This window comes from Panthera uncia, chromosome F1, assembly GCF_023721935.1.
Source record: "Panthera uncia isolate 11264 chromosome F1, Puncia_PCG_1.0, whole genome shotgun sequence".
Lineage (NCBI taxonomy): Eukaryota > Metazoa > Chordata > Mammalia > Carnivora > Felidae > Panthera > Panthera uncia.
The window spans coordinates 44,714,993-44,728,634 of record NC_064813.1 but is presented as its reverse complement, the minus strand read 5'-3'; positions in this window follow the sequence as shown (position 1 = coordinate 44,728,634).

Sequence of the window (13,642 nt, the reverse complement as noted above, 5' to 3'; positions counted from 1 at the left end):
TCAGCCCCTATTGGTTAGAGAATTAAGTTGAAAAAAAAAAAAAAAAGCAAAAACGATTTAATTGAACTGAAAATTGTGACCACCTGGCCATTTTAGTCTCTTCATGCCTCCGAATAGGCAAAGAAAGTGGTTACTGTACTGGTTAGTGTGGTTGATGATTACTACGAAGAGAAAATAGGGTTTTTGCTGTACATTTGATAGAACTAAGATTAGTTTGGAATACAGGAAATCCCTAAAGATGTCTCTAATTATGACTATGTCCTGTGATTAAAGTCAAGGGAAACTACAAAAAACATAATTCAGGCATGATTGCTAATCATCCAGATATTTCAGAAATCAAGGTTTGGGTCACTTCATCAGGCAGAGAACCACAACCAATTGAGATATCTAAGACAGAGAATATATGAAATGGGTAATTGAAGAAGATAGTTGTAAATAACAGATGTGCCCAAGAAAGAGTTGCAGAATGAGGACTGAAATATTTATAATTTGTTCTTTCTTGTCTTTATATGAATGTGTTTGCAATCTATCTCTGTCTTTCTTTTTCTATCTCTGGCTTATCTTGATTTAGATCTAGATCAATCTAGATACCTGTATCTATCTATCATCTATCTATCTATCTATCTATGTGTTTATATTTTTTTCCTGTGTTCTCTCTGGTATCCCCTTATTATCTAATATGAAAAGTGTTATTATTAATAGTTAACTTTATATCTCAGTATTAAAATTATAGTACATTAAAGAGAAGACATCTAAGGACTTTGTATCTTTATAGGGGAAATGCTGTGGTGTTCTGGGTTCTGCATGGAGTAGTTTTATTATGTTATCCAGGAGTATTACTTGCTTATCTTTGTTTGGAGCCTAAATATATGAGGATATATATATGAATGGCAAATTACCAAAGTGTGAAATGTGGAGCTTTTTGATGAACCAACTTGACTTGGTTGACCTGTATCTTCCAGAATTCTTTTTCTAGTATATTTCTACATAGGTTTGGCTACACAAATATATTATTGTGAGAATTCAAGGAGGTTCAAACCTACTTTTGTTGAGTACATGCACCTCCCAATTATTCAATCACACACGAACTAGGAGTTACTGTAAAGAGACTTTGCGGCTGCAATTATCGTAGGAAAACAGATGATGAATTCCTTGTTTGGATTTGTTTTGATGAAATTGACTATGAAGCTATGTGACAATGCTTTTAACCTTTAGTTTACCACTTTACCTGACACTTTAGTCATTCCTTGACATGCCTGCATCTCTTATTCACACTTCAAGGATGAACACCTGAATGAAGACATAGAACAGCACTACCACAGAATAATAATTCAAAAATATGTGAGTTGATTTAATGTATGGTTGTGTTACAACCTAATCCTAACAACTGTGTCCGTAAACCATATCAGAGACAGAAGGCAAGTTGAGGTTTTTACATATGTAAAGCTCAAACAGATTGAAGGTATACCAATTTAAGACAATTATTTAAATAGCAGCCTTTCTGATTGCTTTTGAAATCTTTTTGAAAGCAAAATTTCCTATTAATCTCATTAGGAAATTATCATGACAACCACATGATTTTTGCATTTTTTTCTTTCCTTGTTTCTTTCTAAATTACATTTTGGTATATTATGACTTTCTTGCGCTCAAAATACACACACACATATACACACAAATATGTATGAAGAAACATATTCAATGATGCCTGACTAGAAGTGCCTGATATGCCACACTTCCCACTAAATTATAATATGGGTGAAATAAAGGATAAAAATTACAGTGACCTCAAAAGCTACCTTTATACTAAGTTATTTTCTGCAATTGAGAGGATATTTTGCAAACTCAGAAAATCAATGTCAAATAAAAAAAGGTAATAGTAACCTACATATTCTTTGCCAGGGGAAACAAGTATAACTGATGATATTATAATAAACGCCAGGAAATTTTTGGGATAAGAGGAGTGAAATTTGAAAAATTATATATAACATGAGGGAAAATTAAAAGATAGTATTGAATTTTATAATAACTTATTATTATTTTTATTATTTAATGTTTATTTATTTTTGAGAGAGAGAGGGGGGCAGAGGGAGAGGGAGACAGAGAATCCCAATCAGGCTCCATGCTGTCAGCACAGAACCTGATACGGGGCTCGAACTCACGATCACGACCTGAGCTGAAATCAAGAGTCGAATACTTAACGAAACTGAGCCACCCAGGTGTCCCTGATTTTTATAATAAATTACTTAAAAAATACACCATAAAGAAAATTTGCAGTGTAATTAAACCTAGTCATAGGTAGAATTGAAATCCCTTCATATCACTTTGCTTAGAAAAATTAAAATTTATTTATATATTATGAAATAAAAATACAGTAAATATATATGTATGTGTATATTTTTCGGAACTGAAATTGGAGAATAATGCCTAAATTGACAATTATAACACTGACTACATTATTAACTAATTATAAATTTATATATATATTTTTATCACTCATTAATATATTATATATACTTAAAAGTATATTTGAAAATAAATGGACATTTAATTACACTAAATTGGTGTTTTGATGTATCATTGAGAACACATAGACTTCTGCCTCTGGAACATTTGTTTCCAGTGTCCCTTCAAATAATGTTACATTTTCGGGGGGCCTGGGCAGCTTAGTACTAGGTGTTATTGCCCATCCAATTCATCAACCAAAGGACTGAACTACTGTGGATAGTAGTTCATAAAAGGGCATAAAGTTCATAGACTTAATTATTACAACCAGTATGTGCTCTATTTTAATTTTCTAGCAGAGTAACTCTGGGTCATACATGCAAGGAACTGACTTCAGTTCATGCCCTTGAAAAAGGTTGCCACCTGAGTTTAAATTTGAAAACATTAGCTTTGACCATTTTGGGAACACTCTCCGTAGTCATATGTACTAATTTTGACCAGTTTCTATTAAAATCATTAAGACATGGTTTAACACAGAGCTAAGTTGCTTGTGATTGTCATGACACCATGTTCAAGAGCTTTTCTTTCACATCAAAATTTTCATTGACATCACCAAATGATAGAGCTAATTGGATGGTGCTATATATATATCTGAGCTCTTCAGCTGCAATAGAAAGTGCCATAAATGATTTAACTTTTTCATACAATTTGTCCTGTGAGTTGTCAGCCTTACCTTCATTACATTATACTCATTTTGGTTACGGTTATGTGAGGCTAAATTTCCTCCTACATTCAGAAGATATTCTCTTATAAACTCTCCTTTCTAAAAAAAAAAAAAAAAAAAAAAAAAAAAAAAAAATTCTTAATGAAGAATTTGAAGAGTTTTATGAAGAGAGAAGAGAGGGTAGTTTTCCCTTCATTATGTATATTGTGTGGGAGGCAAATTATACTCAGAGACTGTCTGTCTTTGCTACGATTTATTTATTCATTATTTTTTAAAAGTTGTTTTTTTAATGTTTATTTTTTTGAGAGAGAGAGACAGAGTGCAAGCAGGGGAGGAGCCAAAGCAGAGGCTTAACCAACTGAGCCACCCATGTGCCCCTGCCACAGTTTATTTAAACACAGATCCACTGTGGGAAATTCATAAGCCCAAATTTTACAGGATGTTTCATGTTAACTAATAAAGAAATTGTTGAAAACGGACCTCTGTGTTTGGAGCCAAGATATAACATGAAGACAGAGTTTGGGGTAAGGAGGAATGATAGTTTTATTGTTTTGCCAGGCAAAGTATAGCAGCCTATGGCTTTCCAAGAATTGCATGCTCACCTGGAGAAAGCAGCTGGGGTGGCTTATGGGGGAAATAACAGGATCAAGCCAGTTTCAACAGGAACTGTGTGCTGCCAGCAGCTTTTTCAGGGTGGTACTGGATTCCTGAAACAAAAGGCTAAAAAGGGAGAAGGGGAGATTTGCAGAAATGAGGAAAAAGTTTCCTTTAAAATCCAGCTTTGCTAAAGCATTAGTGCAGCCATTTTGATTTTGTTCAACGTTATGGTTTTAAGCGGTTTCAAAATAACATACTCCAAACCAGTGTTAGATTAATCACACCACTGTTTCAGGCAAGGGGGGAACAAAAGGAATAAAGTCCAAATTTAGTGGAGATGTAGCCTTATAGGAATTGGTACTAACAGTAGCCCCCACATCCTCTCTCTCTCTCAACATGAAAATGGGGTCATTTTATGTTTAGGTTACCTTCTAAAATAAAACCTCCACCATGGGGGCACCTAGCTGGCTTAGTGGGTAGAGCCTGGGACTCTTGATCTGGGGTTGTGAGTTCGAACCCAATGTTGGGTGTAGATATTAAAAATAAGATATTTAAAATAAAACCTGTACCATTTAGCCAGAATATGTTCAATATTTTTAACATAAACTTTCTTTCACTTCTCCAGATGGTTTCATATTGAAACTATTCCTTTGTTCTAATCTCAGCATCTATCAGTATATTCGACGCACTTGTAAAATGTTTAAGTTTTCTTATTATTCAATAGTTTGTGTTAGGGCCACTCAAAGTATATTTGTAGGTATTAAAGGACATGGAAGCCAAAGTTGCCAAGAGTGAATCTTAAAAGTCCTCATCATAAGGGGAAAAATGCAAATTTGTATGGTCACAGATGGCAACTAGACTTATCTTGGTAATTATTTCATAGCGCATACAAATATTGAATTATGTGATAAACCTGAAACTGATATAATGTTGTGTGTCAAAATTTTACCTCAATTAAAAAAAAACTTGGTGATGTATCACTTCTGACGATTAATGTTATCTGCCTTTTTAATTTTTGTCAATTTAATGAATATATGAATATGTCATTGCACCCTTGGTCTGTATTTCCCTGCTCACAACTGATATTAAATAGTTCATAAGTTGTAAAAAATAAATAAATAAATAAATAAAAATAAAATAAAAAAAAAAAGGACATGGAAGCCTTGACCCAAGGCTTAGAAATTTCCAGAATTCTCTAGTGACAAGATTGATTAAAAGATATCACATTTACAGAGATGCAACAGCCTTATTTATACATCACAATAGCCCTAAAAAGCAAATGATTTTTCCTGTTTTACAGATAAAAAACTGCAAATTAAAAGAAATTAAGTAGCCTACCTTTGTGAAGCGATCAATAAATAACATTGCTGAGATTTTAATCTAGCTGTATTTTGAAGATTGCTATTTTCTCTGATTGTTTGAAGTTTAGCTGATTCAGAGCTGATGCCTAACTGCCAGTGGAAAAGTAAAAGATTCATGTTGCTAGAGCACATTGCTAGGGAAGGAGGGCACCAGTGTTGATAGGCAAGATGATCTTTGAGGGGCAGCTGCAGGGCTTTCTCCACTGCCGGGAAAGGTGTCCTCTTTACCAAGTGGGAGCTAATTGCCCCAAGATAACGGAGGAAATTCGGGCAGGGAAAGATACTTTATGTTGAGTGGACAGTTGACTATAGTTCAGAAGGTTGGAGAAAATATACATTCAGGAACCCCAATAAACTGGTATTTAATGCTCTGAGGCAAAAAAAAAATGTTTCATTAATTGCTTATACAATAAGATGAAATTTTCTTCATTTTATATTTACTTATACTCAATAGTGTAAATGTAAGATATGATAAGGTGTTATTAGTTTTGAAATTATCACCTTAGGAGAAAAAAATTGTGCTAATTGATGTATTCATCAAGAATAAGATTATCAGAACTTGAAGAAAATAAAAATGAAGTAAAATATTATTTCAATAATATTTTGTGAACTTTCTCTAAATGCATTTGCCTATTAACTTCTTCTATTTACTCTGCCCTTAGAGAAAATGAGTTGAGTGGGTGGGCAGGAGTTTAGTGAATGGTAATTAGAGTTGGAAGTCAGAACAAAAACACAAGAGGGGGAAATATGATTTATGAATATGTACATTATTGCACCCTTTAGATTATTTTACTTATTCCTCAATATAGTCCATTATAAATAGATAAGGAAAGTAAGATTCAGAAAGGCTATATAAACTTTTTAAATGTTATTGTCTTAGTTTGTTAAGGCTGCCATAACAGAAATGCCACAGACTGGGTGGTTTAAGCAACAAATTTCTCACATTCTGGAGGCTGAAATGAAAGTTCAAGATCAAGATGTCTGCAGGGTTGGTTTTTCCCAAACTCTCTCTCCTTGGCTTGAAGATGCTGCCTTCTCATTATGTCCTCCCATGGCCTTTTCTCTGTATGCAAATGTTCCTAGTGTCTCTTCCTCTTCTTAGCAGTCATATTGGATTAGAACCTACCCATGTGACCTCATTTAATTTTAATTACTTATTTAATTGCAAAAGGCCCTGTGGTGAAATATAGTCAGATTCTAAGGTATTGGGGGTTAGGACTTCAATAAAATAATGTATAGGAGAACACAATTAAGCCTATAATCTCTCATGTAGCTATTAAATAATAAGACTTGGGCGTGCCTGGGTGGCTCAGTCAGTTAAGTGTCCAACTCTTGGTTTCAGCTCAGGTCATGATCTCCTGGTTCCTGAGATGGAGACTTGAGATTCTGTCTCTCCCTCTCTCTCTCTGCCCCTTTCCCCCTCTCTCAAAATAAACAAATAGCAAAATATAATAATAAAACTGGGATTTACTTCCTCTCAGACACCAAAACATATGCTTCTTCCACTATACCACATAATATTTGAAATCCAAACTAGGCCTGAGACTAAAGATAGAGGTAGGAGGAGTACACAATGAGAGGAGGAGAAATCATTCAAAGAGGAAGAGGAAGATATACAATTTTTATACATAAATTAGTGCTCACTTCACCGTGGGTTAAATTGCGTATATTCCACTGTTTAATTAAAATATAAATGCTTCTTGCTGGAGCGCCTGGGTGGCTCAGTTGGTTAAGCCTCCAACTCTTGATTTTGGCTCAGGTATGATCTCATGGGTTTGTGAGTTTGAGCCCATGTCAGGTTCTGTGCTGACAGTGTAGAGCCTGCTTGGGATTCTCTCTCTCTCTCTCTCTCTCTCTCTGCCTCTCTCTCTCTCTCTCTCAAAATAAATAAATAAACTTTAAAAAGTAAGTAAAAAATAAATAAAATATAAATGCTTCTTGCAAAAATCCCTTGTCTTTCTTCTGAGAAAGAAAAAAAAAAAGTATATATATGCAGCACCAGTGTAAAAGATTGCAAAATTGACCATCATAATTAAGTTATAGTGATGTTGAACTTCTCTTCATTCATAAAGATAATTTTAAATATTTAGAGCAAATTAAAAATTTGTAATAAGACAAATCCTTATCAAAACTGTAAGATGTGCTCTGGGCCTCTAATAGCCTCATCTTTTTTTTTCTCTTCATGCCTTCATGACATTACTTCTTTTATTTCTCTGCACAGTGGATTCATCTTTATGCTTTAACCTTTAACATAATATCTGCAACTGTTTACACTGAACAGCACATGATGAAAACTGGCCTTAAAAATATATATTATAAAATATAAAATATATATTATATACAATAATAAAATAATAAATTTATTTTATATATTATTAAATACATTACATATAATAATAAATGATAAGTAATAAAGAAATAAATAATCTATATTTCAATGAATATAGACCTAAAGGAAAAATTCTGGTTTTGTCCAGTAGATAAGAGTAGGTATTTTGAGAAACATGAGATTTTAGTAAATTCCTGATATTACATAAAGCTAAAAATAACTTTTAACATCTGTGTTCAATGGTCTTTTCCTCTTTAGGACATGTAAAGAACTACAGATTTAGATGTAGATATGGAGATAGTGTGACAAAGGGGTGTCTGGGTGGTTCAGTTGGGTTAAATACCCAGCTCTTGATTTTGGCTCAGGTCATGATCTCACTGTCATCAGATTGAGCCCTGCTTTGAGCTACACACTGGTGCATGGAGCCTGCTTAATATTCTCTCCTTCTCTTTCTCTGTGTCTCTCCTTCTCTCTCTCTCTCTCTCTCTCTCTCTCCCTCCTTCAGCCACCCCCTGCTTGTGCACATGTGCTCTCTCTCTCTCGCTCTCTCTCTCTCTCTCTCAAAAAAAAAAAAAAAAGAAAGAAAGAAATGGTGAAACATACATTTATATTCTTTCTTAAGATATACAGATATATTCATCCATGTATCTAATATATCTTATAGGAGCTGCTTTTATTAAAGATGAGGATTGTATGGTTAACTTTAAAATAGAGTTTTCTACTTTTGATGACATAATCTTCCATGCATAGAACTAGTGTGGCTTTAATTAGAAAATTTTTAAAACATTAAAAAATTAAAAAAAAAAAAAAAGGGGCAGGGGGAAGTGCCTGGGTGGCTCAGTCAGTTAAGCGTCTGACTTCAGCTCAGGTCATGATCTCATGGTCTGTGAGTTCAAGCCCCACGTTGGGCTCTGTGCTGACAGCTCAGAGCCTGGAACCTGCTTCGAATTCTGGGTCTTCCTCTCTCTCTGCCCCTCCCCTGCTCATGCTCTGTCTCTCTCGGTCTCAAAAATAAATAAAAACATTAAAAAATTTAAAAAAAAAGAAAATTTTTGCACAACTTCATTGCTCAGGAAACGAAGTGACATGAGGGACCTATTCAGTAACATAACACTAAATAACAGACAACTGAAACAAAGTGAACATCCTTAGAATAATCAATATTTTTTAACTGAACAGCAATAACAAGAAAAAATTGCCAAAAGTCCTTCTCTAAAGATAGAAAAACCTACCTAATAGCATCCCTCCATTTTTCTGAGAAATTTAATACTCCCAATGGTAAAGTAAGAAGTATTTTCTTTTGGCTAGGAGCCTAAAAAAATGTATTCCACAAAATAGATTCAGGTAATTTTTATTTTGAATTTCTCCAGTTGTGCAGCCTTTCCATCAGTATTCTGGTTGGTTTTTCAAATTTTTCTCATATTGGTCTTGCTTTTTGAGATGAAAGAATTTGTGAAGCCTGAAACAGATGCAGTTCATTAGCACTGAATTTGCTTTGTTTAGAAATGTTATCTACGCTCTTATCTGAGAGAGAAGAGAACCCAAACACTATATATATAGAAATATACAGTTCTTGTTTTAGAGAGTACAACTGAAGTAGCAGTCCTAACCTAGACATACAAATAGCCCTGGTGTATTTTCAATCCTTTTGATGTTTATAACTAATTTATTATTACATTTTTTAATTAACCTTATTTTTAAGGACTCAATTTTATATAGCATCTGTTTCATACACCTTTAATTGAAAACTATATGCGCTTTTGTAACTGACCTAATGTGAGTTTACTCCCCAGTGAGCCCCAGATAGATACTATACCAGGTGGAGTTGTCACACAAGGTAGGCTTTGTCTGCAGCAAATGAAGACATCACAGGGAATAACTTCCAAAGCCGTGACTCCAAGCAAGAGGTAGTGGGTGCCTTTTATTTAAGGTTAGGATGAATATTTAGAGAGGGGAACCTTGTCATCACATAGAGAGGCAGGTATAAGATTGCACAGCAGCTTTAATTAACATGTCCATATATATATTGTATGTTATGTAAATGAGGCTTGTGCTCCCCTTTGGATGGAGATTTTAGTATTAAGATCAGGTAAAGGTAATAGTTGGCCATTCCAGAGGTCACTCCATGGTCCATCTGGGCAGGTGTGAGTCCAGGGTTTAGCTCAAACTGGTCTGAGTGGTCTGGGACACCAGGGCTCCTCCAGACAGTTGCTATTGATTGAGGGGTAGTTTTGGTTTCCATCACTGAGATGTTATGCCCTTAGGGTCTTTTGCTTAAGTTAAGAGATAAGCTGGAAAGAAGAATTTAAGAAAAAATGTGGGACAAAGTTTGGTGAGTAAAAGCAGGAAGTTGTTAAAGATCCGGTCTTGGAGTCCAGCTGGTGACACTTTTTTTTTTTTTTTTTTAATTTAGAAAACAAATATTTAGAACCAAAAAAAATGAATTTCATGTCATCCAATTAGATATCACTTTCCTCCCAAAGATATGCCCTAGGTGCTGTGTGTTCTTGTAGTCCTTTGTGTGCTTCCATGAGTAACTAAAATGCCGTTTATGTTCATAAATGTCATCATGCTATACACAACTATTGTTACTCTGCCTCCCTTTAAGTGGTAATTACACTAATTACACATTTAGTGTGTTATCTTAAAAAAAAAAAGTAGAACTACATGGTATTGAAATTAAGATGTTCTGATGTTGCAAAATGCAGGAAAAGCAAGGCCTAAGGAAAGGATTCTGGAGATTCAGAGCTCCAGGGGCCCGCCCTGGAGGCTGGGTCTGGGTAATTGCCCCAAGCAGTGAGGAATAATACCTATCCCTAAAAGAAGAGCAGTTCTTGCTATGGAGATCAGACATCAGGGAAAGAAGATGAGACCCATACCTTTTTCTTGAATTTATTCAGTGAAGGCTGTCTTTATACAGGGCACATTGATTTGAAAGCCTTTTACAAAGTTGTAGGCACTGACTTCTTTATCTTTTGTTTTTGCTGATTTTGCTTACTTTTCTGTTAATGCCAAAAAATGTCAGGGAAACAGTCTCAACCAAAAAGCACAGGATGATAAAATATACTCTTTTTTCTTCCCAGCCCTCTTTCCTTCCATTTGAGAACATTATTCCATAATTTCTACAAGTAAAGATTCACTTGAGTTGATAGCTAGTCCTGAGTATTCATACAATTAAGTGAATACATTTAATTCAAACCATTTCTGATTAAGTAATGCACTCTATTTTAAACATGGTATTTTTTTATTAAATTATCACAAATTCAGTTAGGATAACTTAAAGAAAAGAGAGTAAAAAGGACTAAAGATGAAGAAGAAGACACTAGCTGCCTCCATAGGCTGGAGGTTTAACTGACAAAGCAAAAAGTTAATCAATTGCTCCCACGGGGCTCTCCAATCAGATGAAGGGCCACCAAATGTAGGTGTGCCAAATGGGTGGGGGGCCAGCAGCACAGTGGTGAGAGAATCCACTGAAGGCAGAACAAAAGAGATAGAAGTTTACTGAATACACTGCAAGTGTGCAGCAAGCTGGACAGCAAAGGACAGACTGTCAGCGACAAGGAAGTGGTGAGAGTGTTGTAGGATTTCTTCTTACCTCAATACCCAGGATTTGTTGTCTAGCAGCTTCAAAGAAGGAAGAGGTGGACACAAAATGAGCAGCAGGCGAAAGTTTATTAGAATCAGAAAAGAAGAATAGTAGGAAAGCTCTCTTTACAGAGAGGGGACATTCGAAAGTGAATGCCCTAAGACTATAGACAAGGGTCCTTTCGAAGGTTCTGGCCAGCCCTTCCCCTCCCCTTCCCCCTTGACCCTTCTCAGGTTCTACCCTTATTGGCTAGATAACTCTAGGTGCTAGGTTGTCCATTCCTGATTGGCTTATTGCCGTTGTATGAGGGGTGGCCTATGGCCATACTTAGGTCTTTTGTCAAATTCATGAGGGAAACCTGAGGGGGCGTAGGTGGGGTCTGTTACATTCTTAAGAGGAACCTTACACCTGAGGGGGTTTGCTGTGGTCAGACACTCCCAGCATTGTTCCAAAATAGGTATTTTCCTCCACCCAAGGACCTCGGTTCCTAATCTTTCCCACTCTGCCTACTGAATCCTATCTTCCCCTATCATAAGGGGCCACAGTTATAGGGCAGAGGGAGGGAGTATGGGGACATATGGAATTTTCCCTTTTTTGGTAATCTTAAAAACTGTGCCTGGTTAATTGATCAGTTAGGGCCTATGGCTGTTTCAAGGTGGGTTGCTTAATGCATCTATTTGCAGTCAGCCTGGTGGTCACTCGGACCCCTTTTGCCTTGCTCAAGTTTCCATCGCCCAAGCCTGTGGCCTAAAAGCAGCCTCTACAACTTCCAGGAATGCAATGATGAATTTCAAACACTCTTTCCCATTCATCATATGCTATGGGAAATTATCCAGTAGTGATTCAATGTGAATATTCCACTAGGGGACATATCAGATGAGTTCTGAAACATATAAGCATTCTGAGAATATTTAGCAGAATAAAATCCCAAATTATCACTGCACATAAACACAATTCTTCATGTTGAGACAGGGAAACTGAAGGGACCCCACGAAGAAAGCTCTTTTTTCTTTGTTCCTTTTCCTGCTTCTGATCTTGCTAGGATCTGTATCCCCCTGCCTTACACATGCCTTATAGAACAGATAATGTATGTCCTCCTTGTAAAGGTCAAGGAGTTAAGGATTTTTTTTGGTGTCTTCCAGAATGAGACAACATCTAAGAAGTGACCCAACAGAGTCCTCACAAAGGTTTTCTAAGACCAGCTCATCAAGATCCCTGGTTCCAGGGCATAAGTGACTTATGGAGAACATCTAAACACTTGCGTTTGTTCCTGGATTACTGAAAAGACACAAGCACCAGACCAGAATCCTCGATAAAAACCCCAGGCCCCAAGCAAACATTAAGACTCACTCTCCTTTCCTTTCCTAGTCTCTTGGACACTTTGTATCTACACCCTCACTCTGCCTTTAATAAATTCTGCTCACACTTCCTCTCAGCTTGCATTTGATTTCTATCCTGAATGAAGCCAGAGACCCTCTTGGCTGGTCCCACAGGACCCCATCGCGTTTCCGGACCTAGGCAGCCTGCATCAATGTTTTTTTTTTGTTTTTTTTGTTTTTTTTTTTTTTTTTTTTTATATATGAAATTTACTGTCAAATTGGTTTCCATACAACACCCAGTGCTCATCCCAAAAGGTGCCCTCCTCAATACCCATCACCCACCCTGCCCTCCCTCCCACCCCCCATCAACCCTCAGTTTGTTCTCAGTTTTTAACAGTCTCTTACTGCATCAATGTTTTTTTTTTTCAACGTTTTCTTTTTTATTTATTTTTGGGACAGAGAGAGACAGAGCATGAACGGGGGAGGGTCAGAGAGAGGGAGACACAGAATCGGAAACAGGCTCCAGGCTCCGAGCCATCAGCCCAGAGCCTGACGCGGGGCTCGAACCCACGGACCGCGAGATCGTGACCTGGCTGAAGTCGGACGCTTAACCGACTGCGCCACCCAGGCGCCCCCAATGTTTTTAATACTTTCTCTTCTGGGCGCCTGGGTGACTCAGTCTGCTGAGCATCCGACTTTGGCTCAGGTCATGATCTTGCGGTTCGTGGATTCAAGCCCTGCATTGGGCTCTGTGCTGACAGCTCAGAGCCTGGAGCCTGCTTCGGATTCTGTGCCTCCCTCTCTCTCTGCCCCAACCCGCTCGCTTTCTGTCTCTGTCTCTCTCAAAAATAAATAAACATTAAAAAAAAAAAAAAAACATTCTCTTCAAATATGTATGTCTTTCTACGATAAAATAATTTGTTTTGATATTTACCTCATGCTACAATATTTTGCTGTCTGTGGTAAATTATAAGTCCTCTTTTCAAATGTACAAGTCTGGAGTCACAGCAAGAGCAAGCTATACATTACTAAGTTCTTTGAAGACATAGAAAGCTTTGAAATGAAAAAAAAGATGTCTAGAGAAATGTCCTGATAAAGCAACAATGAAAAGGTCATGCCATTTCTCATGCAGCATTTGTCTTATTTAATAAGAGCTGTATACCAAAATTAGTTTCAATTACTGATAATTAGAAACATTATATTTAAAGAGGAAATCAGAATTACCTTAACACTAGATTAATCACACTGGTGTAAATTTTTTATCAAAATGACATCCCTTTGATA